Source organism: Dromiciops gliroides, chromosome X, assembly GCF_019393635.1.
Source record: "Dromiciops gliroides isolate mDroGli1 chromosome X, mDroGli1.pri, whole genome shotgun sequence".
Classification (NCBI taxonomy): domain Eukaryota; kingdom Metazoa; phylum Chordata; class Mammalia; order Microbiotheria; family Microbiotheriidae; genus Dromiciops; species Dromiciops gliroides.
The window spans coordinates 73,023,492-73,038,294 of NC_057867.1; positions in this window are offsets into that span (position 1 = coordinate 73,023,492).

Sequence of the window (14,803 nt, forward strand, 5' to 3'; positions counted from 1 at the left end):
TTGAAATCATATACAATTGTCACTGAAACCAGGCTTTCTCTTTTTGTGAATGTGATTTGAATTGGTAATTGGGACTTGCAGTTTAGTGCATCCAGAAAGGGGTAGTTTGTTCTCGAGGAGGACTAAGAGCTAAAAATACATTCCAGTCACCAGAATATGAGGAAATTACAATGAAAACAATTAAATTATATCATAAAAATGATGGTGGCATCACATCTAGAATCTGAGCATTCTGGAGAGGGCCTAGACATCAGAGATCATTTGGACCACTATTGCCAAATCCAGATTCTACTGAGGGCTGACAAAATAGCCCAGTTATTTACTATGGACTGCTCTGCCCCCTATGCAACCTCAGCACTGTGTCTCTCTGAGGCTCAAGGAAACAGAGATCAAAGGGAATGAGGAAGTCAGGAGTGGGAGGAAGGGGATGCAAAGGAAAAAACAGCAGGAATCAGCTTTTTTAAAGATTCCAATATTTTTATCATTGACTTAGATAAAGGCATGGATTGCATGTTGATCAAAATCTCAGGTCCCTACAGAGAAATTTCCTGTGTCCTGAATCTCTCTTCTCTTCATCAAAATTCAAAAAAAAAGAACTTCCAGTGACTGGCTCTACTGTTCTGGCCAAGACAGTTACTGGTGTGCTTCAGTTCCTGCCACAACACCTACATCCCAGACACAGTCATTGGGGAAGTAAGCAAAGAGCATTCTTTTCAAAGATGCCCAACATCTGGCCTGAAATGGGCACTAAGCAAATGCAGGATTGATTAATATTACAGAAGGAGCTCATGAAAATGGGGGAGTCTAATTCAACTACATTGCCTCTCTGTCGCTAAACTTTGGAAACAGAAATAGAGCCAACACTTCATTAATTCAGAGCAATTAGAGGGCAGTCAGTCTAAAGTATAGACAATTGCTAGAGAAATAGGGTCTGGGGCTTTTGAAGTATGTTGAAAGCTGATATGAACTTTTGCCAAGCAAATGGGCCTATAGGACTTGCTTTAATGAACAGACAAGATAGGTATTAATGGGTCCAGTCACTGCTGACATATAAATGGTTGCTGTTGAAATAACTTTGAAAGGGCTTGAAAATTTTGAATGGAATTGTGCCTCAACTAACCTTGCTTTCATCATCACAGGTTTTTAAAATCTTTTGAATACTTAATGATTTCAGAGATTTAACATCTATTTACAAATGCAAAAGGCCCCAAAGACCCAACAGAAAGCAAAGAGTAGAATTTGCTGAGGAGCAGATTTCAGCTCCATATAAGTGTGGTAGGGCTCTGGCACCTGACGGGACCACTTGACACAGCATATGTCTATGTAGAAAGGCTGGAAGCTACTGGATTCCAGAAAACTCCACTGGCACATGTGTAGACATCCTGCAATTGGCCTAGCACATGGTTGGGAGGAGCCTTTTTCCACTGGCTGGATAGCCACAATTGTCAGTGTCTTTAAAAGGGCTAAAGCCAGACTAGAGCTTTGGCAGGATTAATATCTGAAGGAGGTGATTCACACCATGCAGTAATGTGGTAGAGCCTTATGGCTTCCTCTCCCCTTCAAGATATATGGCCCCAGAAATCGGCCTGGGTCTTTGACTTGTTCACTACTTTGTTATTTCCCATCCAAGGTGCAGGGAGCAGAATCTCTAACCTGGCCACACAGCATGACCTGAGGAGAGCTGGAAAAACAGGAATTCAGGAATCCAGGCCTGGTGCTGCACCCATACCAGCAGCTATACTCCAGGGAGCAGAGTTTTGGGACATCTGCCCAATAAAAGCCAGCAGGGATGTGAACTTTAGACAAGAATGAATTGGTAGAGGCCAATGCTGTGTAGGAACTGAGCTAAATTATAAGCCTCATCCCTCCAGATTGAGGTGGTATGGGGTGTTTATGCTCCTGAGGTGCTAAGGAAATTTTCTGTATGTTTCTTCTTGTAAGACCTTTGAAGAGAACTGCCATTTGTAAAAGTTAATCTGATGTTAAATAGTTATATGGGACTAGAGTACTAGTCCCAGGGCCCCTAAAACTGTAGTGGGAACAAAACAGAGTTTGTAGAGGATCAAGCCAGTGGCAGAGAAGAGAGATAACCCACAAACCCCTACAGGGAGCCTGAGAACTTTGAGGAGGGGCCCAGCTCAGAAAGAGTCAGGCCATCTCAAGTCAGTTCTGCTACCTAAGGAAACACTTCTTGGAATAATTAGAACTGCCTAACAAGTAGAAGGGAGTAGCAAGTTCATCTTCACTGGAGGACTTCAAGCATAAGTCTGTTGGCAATGTTGTGATCATTGCTTCTACAGTTTTTCAATGCTTTAAAAAGTATCTTTCTATTTATTAGGTGAATTTGACCTTCACAGCAACACTGTGAAATGGTTACTGTACCCTTCATTACTCCCATTTGACAATGTCTTTAAAAAACTAAGGCTCAAGAGAGTTTAAGCAATTTATGCGTTGTCACACAGCTAATAAGCACTGGAGGCTGGGTTCAAACCCAAGTCTCTCATGTAAAGGGAATTCCCAGGTAAAGGTTGGACACCATGACCTCTGGCCACAATGGCCTACCACCTTACTCTACCTTACTCTAGCAATGAAAATGGGTTGCACCAGGTTATAAACATGCTCTCCTGATAACACAACCAACGAACTGGCTCACATTTATCCTTCTGCATATACATTTGAAAAGCTGATACAGAGCAAGGAACACTGGCTTGTGAGTAGACAAGCTGGATTCAAATCCCACTTCAATCACTTAGCCTCTTGGGCCTCAGTTTCCTCATAGATGGCTTATCAGGGCCCTTCTAGCTCAAGATGTGTGATCCAAATGGGAAAATCCACAAATGCCTTAACAAATCTGTTGGCAATCTTAAAAAGCTGGACAAAATAAGGGATGCTTGAGTGGTAGACTGAGGAAAGGCAGGGAAAAGTTTTAAAATCTGTCTTTAAATGCCTTAAATGGGGATCTGTGAAATGGACATTATATGATTAATACATTAAAGGCTATAATAAAGACCCTTTAAGCTAGTGCCTATGCTTCATCAGTCACTTTCATGACATTACCTTAGGATCAGTTGGCTGCAGGGAGATTTCATAAGAATCCTCCAGTACATGAAAGATTTTTATACATAGACTAGCAACCAGCTGCTCTTGATTTCCACTGGGTCTAGAAAAGGAAATTAGCTTAAACTGTAACATGAGGGTTTCAGTTAGGCAGGAAAAGGTCCTGCCAGTCAATTTTATTAAACCAGAAAGTCTGAGAAATCTCCTGGGGAGGTCTTTATATAGCGATCTTCCTTGTTTGGGATGAGTTCATTACAGGGACAGCCTGCACAATGATGGAGAAGACAGATGCCTATATGGTACACCCCATGGTGTGTGGTGAGGGCTTCTTTGCCCTCCACCCCTCCCCCATTTCTCCCAACAACCTGTCCCTAGTACATTATTTTAGGCTTTACAGTGGGAAAAGAACTTAGAGCTGACCTAGTCCAAACCCCTCATTTTCCTTTCAGTGATGATGTTATCCTCTGATTCTATAATATCAAGGCAGTTTTCCTTGATAATTTCCTGGAATATGGTGTCTAGACTCTTTTTCTGATCATGGCTTTCAGGCAGTCCAATGATTCTCAAATTGTCTCTCCTGGATCTGTTTTCCAGGTCAGTTGTCTTTCCAATGAGGTATTTTACATTTTCTTTTATTTTTTCATTCTTTTGATTCTGTTTGACTGATTCCTGGTGTCTCGTGGAGTCCTTAATCTCCAACTGTCCAATTCGAATTTTTAAGGCATTATTTTCTTCAGTCAGATTATGCACCTCCTTTTCCATTTGGCCAAATGAATTTTTTAAGGAATTGTTTTCTTCATTAAATCTTTGTGCTGCCTTTTCCAAGCTGCTGATTCTCTTTTCATAATTTTCTTGTGTTGCTTTCATTTCTCTCCCCATTTTACTTCTACCTCTCTCAATTGATTTTTTAAATCCTCTTTGAGCTCTTACAAGAAGGCTTTTTGGTCTTGAGACCAATTCATCTTCCCTCTTAAGGCTTCACATGTAGGCAATTTGAGAGTAGTGTCCTCATCTGAGTTTGTGTTTGGCTCTTCCCTGTCAACACAGAAGCGATCAATGGTGAGAGCTCTTTTTTGTTTCTTATTCATATTGCAGCTTATTATTTTTTTTTAAGTTGAGGTCCACTCCTTGGGCAGCAGGGTCACTATTTCAAGCTTCTTGTGCTGGGAGATAGGGGCTGTGTTACTAGATTTCTACTCTGAGGCCTCCATGGCTTGTGGATTTCTCACTGCCCTGGGCTTACTTACTGTGCTTGCTCCTGGTGTACACTGGGATGGCCAGGCCTGGTCATGCCTGTCCTTTGGGTGGTCCCCTAGCTGGGAGCCTGCCCTCTCAGCTGGTGCTGGTGGATCTCAACACTGGCCCACTGTGCCACCAGCCCACTGAGCCAAGATCAAGGGGCCTCAGTTGCTCTGCTGTGGCCTATTGCTTCCCACTGACTTGCCCCGATCTCCCTCCACACTGTGCTACATTGAGGTACACTGTGCTCCCCTCCTGCCCAAGTGAGACTGACCTTTCCTGAAGTTTTAAAAATTATCTCAGTCTTTTGGTAGGTTCTGTAGTTTAAGAATCTGTTCAGAGGCTTTATTTAAAGTTCTTTTTGAGGGAACCGAAGGAGAGCTCTAGCAGCTTGCTGGATTCTCCCAAACTCCTCATTTTTCAAAGGAGGAAACCAAGGCCCAGAGAGAGGAAGTTACTCATCCAAAGTCATATAGAAAATGAGCAGCAGAACCAGAATTCAAACCCAGGTCCACTGGCTCTAAATCCTATGTGTTTCATGTAAGGTATGGCTCCCTATCCAAGTGGAAGTATGGCTGAAAGGGCTATGGGAAGCCCTCTTAGTCACTAATGCCTATTTATGGCTTAACAACTGGAAAAAACTCAGTTTGGATTGAAAGGCAGAGAGACGAATTCAGAGCATGGGGCACTGGTCAAGGACAGAAAAAGCCTATGTGGTTGTGTGCCATAAAGACTCAAAGAAGGACAGAGAATGGGGCTTCAGTTTGAGACAAACTTCATGCTTTGGACTACCACAGGCCTTCTTTCCATGCAGCTCTGCCTGGAAGCAGGAAATACGAATACATGAATTCTCAAGACCACTTACAGTCTGAGGTTTCTAGAAGGTAACAAATAAATACTCATAGCCATTTTCCCTCCTGGGGAGGTCTTTATATAGAAAGATGATTTCACATAGGGATAGGGACCAGACCTGTAATTTCAATTATATAGGGAATTCCCAGCTGAGGAAACTCCTTCCACCAATGCAGGTCAGTAGCTTCTCTTCAACTTATAGCTTAGAGAGCTAGCTACCTAGTGCACTGAAAGGTTAAGCAAGTGGCCTGCAGGCATATAGCCGGGAACTATTTGAGGCAGGACTTGGACCCAGGTCTTTCTCTCCCTACTAGCTCACACTGCCTCTCAGGTGAGGGTCAGAAAGCATCTGACTGCATGTGGTTCTATGAAACTCCCAATGATCATTGGCTTCATTGGTATCTTCTTGCAGGGAATTCTGGCTTGGCCATTCCTGTAAGGAGAGAACTCAACTCTAAAATCCTTGTTGGCACTGAATTTTCTCACTGACGTTCTAGGGTTCAAATTCAGAACAAGCAACATGCCAGGGTTTTTTTTGGCCAGTGAGCTCCCAGTAATTCTGAAAATGACTTTAGCAGGGAAATACACACCACATTATACTCCTTATTTGAGCTTTTGTTAATGTTAGAAAAAGGATAGTGCTCACTGGCTAGCGTGACTTTCTGGAGAGGATTTTCCTTTTCTTTTCGTCCAGAGGACAGGGCTCTAGGGTAAATTGCATCTCATAGCAACAGGTCTGAGGTGAAAAGAGTGAATTGCAATGGTGACAAATGTATTCAACAAACAATGTCTTTATGTGAAAAATGAAAATGAGAAAGTTGTTTACCAGCTTCTAATGTAATACAATGGGGCAGAATTGCTTTCCAATGTGGTCACACTCCGCAGGCAGGAAGTCCTTCCCCCCACAGAGGATCAGTATCTGCTCAACAGATGGTTTCATTGTGTCCACATCAACACAGCCATCCAGAAGGGATGATGAGAATAATAGCTATCATTTATAGAGTACTTTAAGGTACAGATTATATACATATATATATATATATATATATATATATATATGTGTGTGTGTGTGTGTGTGTATGTATATATGTGTGTGTGTATATGTATATACACATATATATGTAGAGAGATGTCTATATCTATTTATTATATATGTATTCAATAAATATTCAATGATATATCCAATGACATGTATACATATATGTATATATATGTATGTATTCAATTGCCCATATAATTTAAGAATACAAAAGCTTATAGAAACTGGGTAACTGAAAAATGTCCTCCTTTGGTTTAAAAAAATACTGTTTATCTATAGGCATAACTATGTTCCTGATAGAAATGATGTACTAATTTTGTGTTTATATTTTCTGTATCTATACACATATGAATAAAAATGTTTTACCATCAAAAACACTGAGATCCTTTCATTATATTCAAGAAAAATCATAAAGTTAAATTTACTAAGGCCTATCTACTCTTCTTATCTAAATTGTGGCATGAAGATTGCTCCTCCACTATCTAAGGCCATGGGATATTAAACTGGGGCCTGTTAACTTAGAGCTAGAGGGACAGAAAGAGAGACAGAGACAGAGAGACAGATAGAGAGAAAAGCAAGAGAAAAAGGAAAGAGAACTATATTTAAATATAATCGCTTTCCTTTCTAAACCTATGTATGTTATTTTACACATTTCAAAACATGATTCTAAGAAGGGATTCAGAGTTTTCACCAGACTGCCAAAGGGGGCTATGACATAAAAAGGTTAAGCCACCAAAACACAAGTCCCTCTGGGGCTTCAAAGCTGAAGATAAAAGACATTGGTCATTACCTTTCCTTTGATAGTGGATACAAGTTTTCCAGAAAGATAAACATTTAAGCCACTTGGGATGAAAGTGCTACCTTGGGCATAAAACCTTATTCTGTCAAGGCTCAGAATGTCCTTCTATGAAGACTTACATGGGTGAAATACCTGGGCCATGCATGATGATGCGAAATCTTTCTAGAAGATTGGTTCCTAGTGATAATCATTCACTTCAGTTTTTCAGTACCTGAATACAATGCGCAAAGTAGATGGTGAGCAGGTTTGCAAATGCATATTTCAAAACTTGAAGGATACAGGATTTCATTGGTGTGGGTATGCGCCCTGCAGCCAAGCAAATTGCAACGTATCTGTAATGGAGTGAATGGTCTTTGAGAGTTGCTGTGGCCAAAAAAATTTCATCATTGCCAGACAACTTGGTGATAAACCTTTCTGCATTTAGTAATGGTTGTCATCTGGATGATAGACATCGAATCTATCACCCAGACCCAAACTCAAAGTCTTTCCAGCATGGTGGGACCTGCCTGAGATTACACTCCACTAGCATAACCTTAGACAACTCTGTATCACCAGGGGATATCTCTAGTGCCTGGGGTCTAAAGGCTAGGGCATAAATGTTTGCTACTTTGAAATGAATTGAGACACTGAAGAAGAAATCAGTCAGCCTTCCAAGACAAGTTTCAGGTGATCAAGGAGAGGGAAACTTTATCTTGAAAGCAAAATCTTGGAAGGAAGGAAAGGAAGAAAGGAAGGGAGGGAAGAGGGAAGGAAACAGACTGTCTTCAAAGATAGGATCCTTCTAGGATTTTCTGTACCTCAACACTTTGCCTGTCCAAACTACATTATCGGCCAGGTCCCTCTGGACTAGCCAGATTCCTTAGTCCTTCCATTCCACTGTCATCTCTGCCCTAGTGATGGGCATACATTTCTAATACAAGGAGGTCATTTGGCTTCCATACCCCATTGACTTGTTAGGGTACTTTGGGCCTGCTGCCAGTAACATTAAACAATCATACTCATGCTTTGGTTCATGTGTCACTGATAACTATGATGAAATAAGGCCACCAATTTATTTTCCATCAGCTACTCCACCACTGCCATTGTTCATCATTCCTAACCTGAACCTAATTTGGACCAGTGACCTAGAGAAGCAAAAGGCTTCTTTCTTCTTCCATTATCAGGTCCCTGAGGTATCTGATTCCTTCCTTAGGCTTTCTGAATGATTGAAAGACCAGTTCAGATAGTGACATTTTATTTCCTAATGGAAGCAACAGCTATTCTCATAAATGATTTACCTTGTGTCAAAAATCAATGGAATTGCAATGCCCTAATATTGTCCATTTATACAGCATTCCCCCTTCTCAAAAGTGATGCCCTGTTTAATCTCCACATAAAAGGAACCTCAAATTAAGTTTGTTTTAAGAATTTCACCACCTTCTTTAAGATAACTGGAGCCTCCCAGGAATTCTGCCAGATCAGGTTGTTCACTGAAATGTGTATTTTTATAGTGCTACTTTTTTGAAAAAGCATAAAAATCAGTTTGTGTTACAATTCCCTGGGTCAAAGAATAGTGTTGACATCCTTTTTATTAGTAATTTGTTATTGTAAATATATATGTGTGTATATATGTATACACACACACACACACACACACACACACACACATATATATATATATATATATATATATATGCCTCTTTACATTTTTTGTCTCTTTACATTTAAATAACATCTCTGAAGAATTCTATGGTACCTAAAAATACAGTACAGCAAAAACAGAAACTAGATCAGGTCACTGCTGACATTTAAAGATGCATGCTGTAGTACACATGTACATAGAAGCACCATGGACAAGAGCTAGTTTCTAAGTGGCTTTCTTGCTAGCAAAATAGGATTAATTCATTTCCTTTGTATAATAGGAAATAAAATTAGTTTCACCTTAATCCTCTTTCAAAGCTTAATAAGATCAACTGGAAGATGCCCAATCAGCATTTATCTTTAAATTCAAACAGCATATTCAGTATATTTTACCTTTGGAAAGTTAATGCAGGAGAATAATTAATCCATAAACTAACATTCCAAAGCTATTGTCTCATTGCCTATGCCCACACATATTGTTCTATTTGCTAGGAGACACTGGAGTTATTGAGGAACTTAGTGGTACTATTGGTGTTAGAATGATTTTTTAAAAAATGGCATAAGTTTCCTTAGTGGTTTTAGCTCTTGGACATTTTAACATTCCAAATATATTTCATACATTCTGCCTTCCTGTGGGGTTTTCTGAATGAAAGTAGTATATTCTCACTGATATTACTTTGCATATAAATAAATTACAGAGATTTCTGAGAGGCAGATAATTGATGGCAGAGCCAAGAATAAAATCTAGGTCTTCTGACTACCAACTTAGTGCTCTTTCTGCTGCACATAACAAGATTAACAACTCTCCAAGTCCAACCTGTCATCCTAGTTGAAGGTGGTAGTGGAAGACTTGGGAAACCAATGGCAGGAAGAAGGAATTCCAGCCACCATGACATGCAAAGGGACTCTGTGTGCCATGGACCCGCTATGACAGTGTGGGAGCCTGGAAGGGACCTTGAAATGCTGGCCAAGTGGGCTCTGATGATACTCTTACTGGATTAGCATCCAGTGTGCTAAAACTAGTCCTATAATTTTAAGAAATAGACAGGGGGCAGCTAGGCAGTGCAGTGGATAGAGCACCGGCCCTGGCTTCAGGAGGACCTGAGTTCAAATATGGTCTCAGACACTTGACACTTACTAGCTGTGTGACACTGGGCAAGTCACTTCACCCCAATTGCCTCACCAAAAAAAAAAAAAAGAAATAGACAGGACGTCATAGGGTCACAGCCTAGCCCTACTGAAAACTATCATGATGATCACCTTGATGTGAACATTGATGGTGGAGCAAATGAGACACCTTTGTGTTCTTTTACCACAAAAAACAGGAGACATTGGAACAAATCAGTAATACCAATAACTCACCTGTTTTAAATATTCCAGTGCAATTAGTACTAATCACTATTTTATTTCTGCCTATTTTAGGCAAACCACAAGTGTTCATGAAATGGATTTAAGACATTAATATTTTCATTATGCATCAGTATTATATCAAAGCAAAACTGGAAAAAGACTATCAGTTATAAACAAGGACTATATGTTATTTTTGTCAATAGCACCCTCAACTATGTCCCACAATAGCACATTGCTAATCAGTTTAGAGCAACGCTAAAAATGACTTTATACATAAAAATACATTAGATAAAGGGATGAAAAGGAAGAGATAATAAAATGTGAAGAGAAAAGTTGAAGACCCTGCAGTCAGTGAAAATCTTCACCAAAGACAAACTCCAGAAATTATACTTAATAAAAAATATTTTTTAAAAGCAGCACTGATATGTCTAATGATTTTTAAAAGGTAATAGGCATACTTAGACTGGAATTCTGAAAAGTCCTTTTTGAGCTGATACCATGAATCCAACTAGCAGACCAAGTTTACCAAAGCAAAATTTCAAAAAGCTAGTATTTGCTATAAACATCATGAGTAAATATACTTTCCACAGCTCTTGACAGAAAGTGTAAAAATACTTCAGGACCTGAATACAATAATATAGGTGGCAGTTAGAGCCATGATGAGACCCATAAGGAGACAGATGGAGCTATCCAGGAATATCCTTAAGGACAGTCAGAAAACACCACCACCAAAGCTTTCAAATAATTGAAAGAACTATTGAATATATGCAAAAAGCTATTGGAAGATTATATTGCTATTTAGCTGGTATCTGTAGTAGAAAACTTGAATGCCATATTGCCAAATGAAAGGTGATAAACAAGAACACATGGAAAGAAGTGCAGAAAACAAAAGCAGGGGGGCAGCTAGGTGGCGCAGTGGATAGAGCACTGGCCCTGGATTCATGAGGACCTGAATTCAAATTTGGCCTCAGACACTTGACACTTACTAGCTGCGTGACCCTGGGCAAGTCACTTAACCCCCATTGCCCCACAAAAACAAAAAACAAACAAACAAACAAACAAACAAAGAAAACAAAAGCAAATCAAAATTTCTAGATTCCCTTAATCAGCAATGTCAAGTAAAAGTCAAAAAATTTAAAGGAATACAAGGTACAAAACAAACAATTCAGCATCAAACTTTACTAGAGGCTTAAGAAGTAAATTCAAGTAAGAGAATCATCAAAGGAAACTGCTGGTCAGCTTTACTGTCAAAAGAAGAACAATGCAGCAAAAAATTCAAGTTGGATCAAATGAAAAATAGCTTGTACATCATTAATAGTTACATCAAGGCAAGTAAATGAAACTTCTCTGCAAAACTGGAAGGCTATATGGGAAGTCAGTCAACTAACATTTATCAAGTGTCTACTATGAGTGAAATACTGTGCTCAGCACTGGGGATGTAAAGAAATGTAAAAAAAAATGTCCATGTTCTCCAGAAGCTCACAGTACAATGGAAGAAATGACATGCAAACTATGGACAAAATAAGCTATAAACAAGATGAAATGGAAATAATCAACAGAGGGAATATACTAGAATTAAGAGACATTGGAAAGGCTTTTTGTGGAAACTGGAATTTTAGCTAGGACTTGAAGGAAGCCAGGGATTGGGAAGGTGGAGATGAGGAGAGAGAACATTTCAGGCATGGCAGACAGCCAGTGAAAATTCGGTCAAGAGATGGAGTACCTCGTAGTGAAGAACAGCAAGGAGCCCAGTGGCACTGGTATCTCACTGTAGGGAAGTAGTTTGTAGACTTTTTGGTCTCAGAATCTTTATAGCTTTAACAATTACTGAAGATCCTCTTGTTAGACTTATCAATATTTAACATCTTAGAAATTAGAACACCTTAGTGTTATTCTGAAAATAATTTTGACCTCAAGGACTCCCTGAAAGGGGGACCCCACTTGAGAAATAAACCTTCTGGCTTCTCAGATCCCACAATGATCCTGCCTTCTTAACAGAATACGTCATATATTTTAAAGTAAAAGATGAGAGTGGAACTACTCCTCAATACAAAGGCTAATTATAAGTTTATGTATTATAAATATAACATTCACGTCTTTCAGCACCTCTCAAAATTATAAACATATAATAAAATAACATATTGGCCCCAGAGGTATACAAATGAACTCCTTATTGATTTGGCTATTCCTAAGCAAGCCAGCTAAAAGTGCTAGAACATTCTTACCACTTTTTTTTTTTTGCAGGGCAATGAGGGTTAAGTGACTTGTCCAGGGTCACACAGCTAGTAAGTGTCAAGTGTTTGAGGTTGGATTTGATCTCAGGTCCTCCTGAATCCAGGGCCAGTGCTTTATCCACTGCGCCATCTAGCTGCCCCCATACCACCTTTTTAAATCAAAATCTAAAACTCCATTGCATCCCACACACATGGCTTATTCTGGTATTGCAAATAAGGGTTGTTCCAAAAAATTTAGTACAGTTTGAAGTTTTAACGGCTTAAAAAGATTTTCTGAACTTTCTGTTATAAGGCAGCAACAAAAACAAGGAGAATGCCATAGCATTTGATGTCCACATGGAAAAATTTTCTCTATTTAAAACATGCCACCAATATGAATAATATCAAAACTAAGTAATATAAGTTGCAGCAAATTTCAGGAAGACAGACTAAATTCATTATTAATTCTGTCTACCCCAACCCTATTCTCATCTCTCCTGAAGAAAAACGTGTGCAAACTTTCCAAGTCAAAGAGGGTGGCACACTCAAACCCATATCAGTCACTTGATGTATGTGGTAGACATGCCAAAGAAAAACATATTATACACCTTCATCATCCCATAGCATCCCGTAGCAACCTTTTCCAGTGATATCAAAATGCCATTTGTACTCGATAATAAAGTAAAAACAAACCAGTCAATGTATATCCAAGAAAAATAAAGCCTAAAGGCTCAAGCTTGAATTAGGGGTTAAAATATAACCAATGGATGAAGGTGATACTTCAAAGTACCTTGCTCTCCTCCAGGCAAAATACATCTAACGAAAAAGTTATTGAGGATGATGTTGTGGCTGTTTGTACCAGGATACTAGCCAGCACCCCAAAGTCCAAGCTGAATGAAGATAATCAAGTTTACCTCAGTTAACACCCTCACAATGCCAATAAATGTATACCTTTGGAACAGGCAAATGGACAGAAACAATATTAACAAAACACAGGGCCTACTACCCCAAGGCAGCCAATGTGGCAAGGCAATCCTTTCACACCTCACTAATAAATTCATTATTCCACTCCGCACAATGACTCTTCCAAACCTTTCCAACCCTTCTCAAACTTCTGATGGCACCCCAACCTGCACCCTCTCAGCTGAGTTCTTTGCCATATATTTCACTGAAAATGTTGAGTCCATTCACCAAGAACTCCCTCTTCTCCCCTCCTTCAACTCACGTTACCCCTCCTCCTTCACCCCTGTTTTACATGAAGAGGTGACCCTGCTCTTTACCAAGGCAAACTCTTCTACCTGCACAAATGATCCCATTTCATCCCTTCTTCTCCATAAGACTACCCCCTCTATCACCATTCTCTCATTGATCTTCAATCTCTACCTGTCTTCTGCTTCACTGCCTACAAACATGCCCAAATCTCTTCCATCTTAAAAAAAACCCCTTACTTGATCTGTCCATTGCCACTAAATAGCATCCTTTATCTCTCCTCCTGTTCACAGACAAACTCCTTGACAAAGCTGCCTACCGTGAATGCCTCCATTCTTTCCTTTCATTCACTCTCTTCTTAACTTTCTTCAGTCTAGCTTCTGACCTCATTTCCTTTTTGGCTGTCAAAACCCTTCACAAACTGGCCCCCTCTTACCTTTCCAGTTTTCTTACTGCCTTCCACATAATCTGATAGCCAGTGACCAGGCCTCCTTGCTGTTCCTCACACATGACACACCAGATCCTGACTATGCTGTCTCCCATTCCTAGAACGTTCTCTTTCCTCAACTACATTTTCCCAATTTCTGGAAGAAGCCTTTCTTTCTTTTTTTTTTGCAGGGCAATGAAGGTTAAGTGACTTGCCCAGGGTCACACAGCTAGTAAGTGTTAAGTGTCTGAGCCCGAATTTGAACTCAGGTACTCCTGAATCCAGGACCGGTGCTTTATCCACTGAGCCACCTAGCTGTCCCAAGAAGCCTTTCTTATGTCCTCTTAATGTTAGTGTGTTCTCTCTCAGATTATCTCCAGTTTATACACTAAAAGTATACATCATACCTATGATATATACATATATAGTATATGCATACATTACATATAAACATAAACTAGAAAATATATAACAGGTAAACTAGAGAGATATATGTATATATGGTTCATGTGTACTTATTAACATGTTGTTTCCCCCATTAGGTTGTAAACCCCTTGAGGGCAGAAATTGTTTTTTGCCTCTCTTTGTATTTCCAGTGATTAGTACAGCACCTGGTACATAGTAGATACTTAACAAGTGCTAGTTGACTTGACTGAAAAGCCTCCAGGACAAACATAAACCAGTTCATAGACCAATAATAAAACACTAAATGTATTCCACTCGATTTACCATATGTAACTGATGGTGGTTTATAGCCAGATGGAGCCTATGAAGTAGATAAGATCTGAACAACTAGAAGACCCTTCATGACCATCAGTCACATAAACACAACCTACAATATAAAAACAAAAAAAGTTGAACCAAATGGCTCAGATGAGTTGGTTTGTTTTAGAAACTGAGGGGTTCATGGTAGTGATACAGGATCAAATCATTACTGCCAAAAATCAGAGGAAGTTTATTCTTAAGGAGCATAGACTTATTAATACATGCAAACTTCA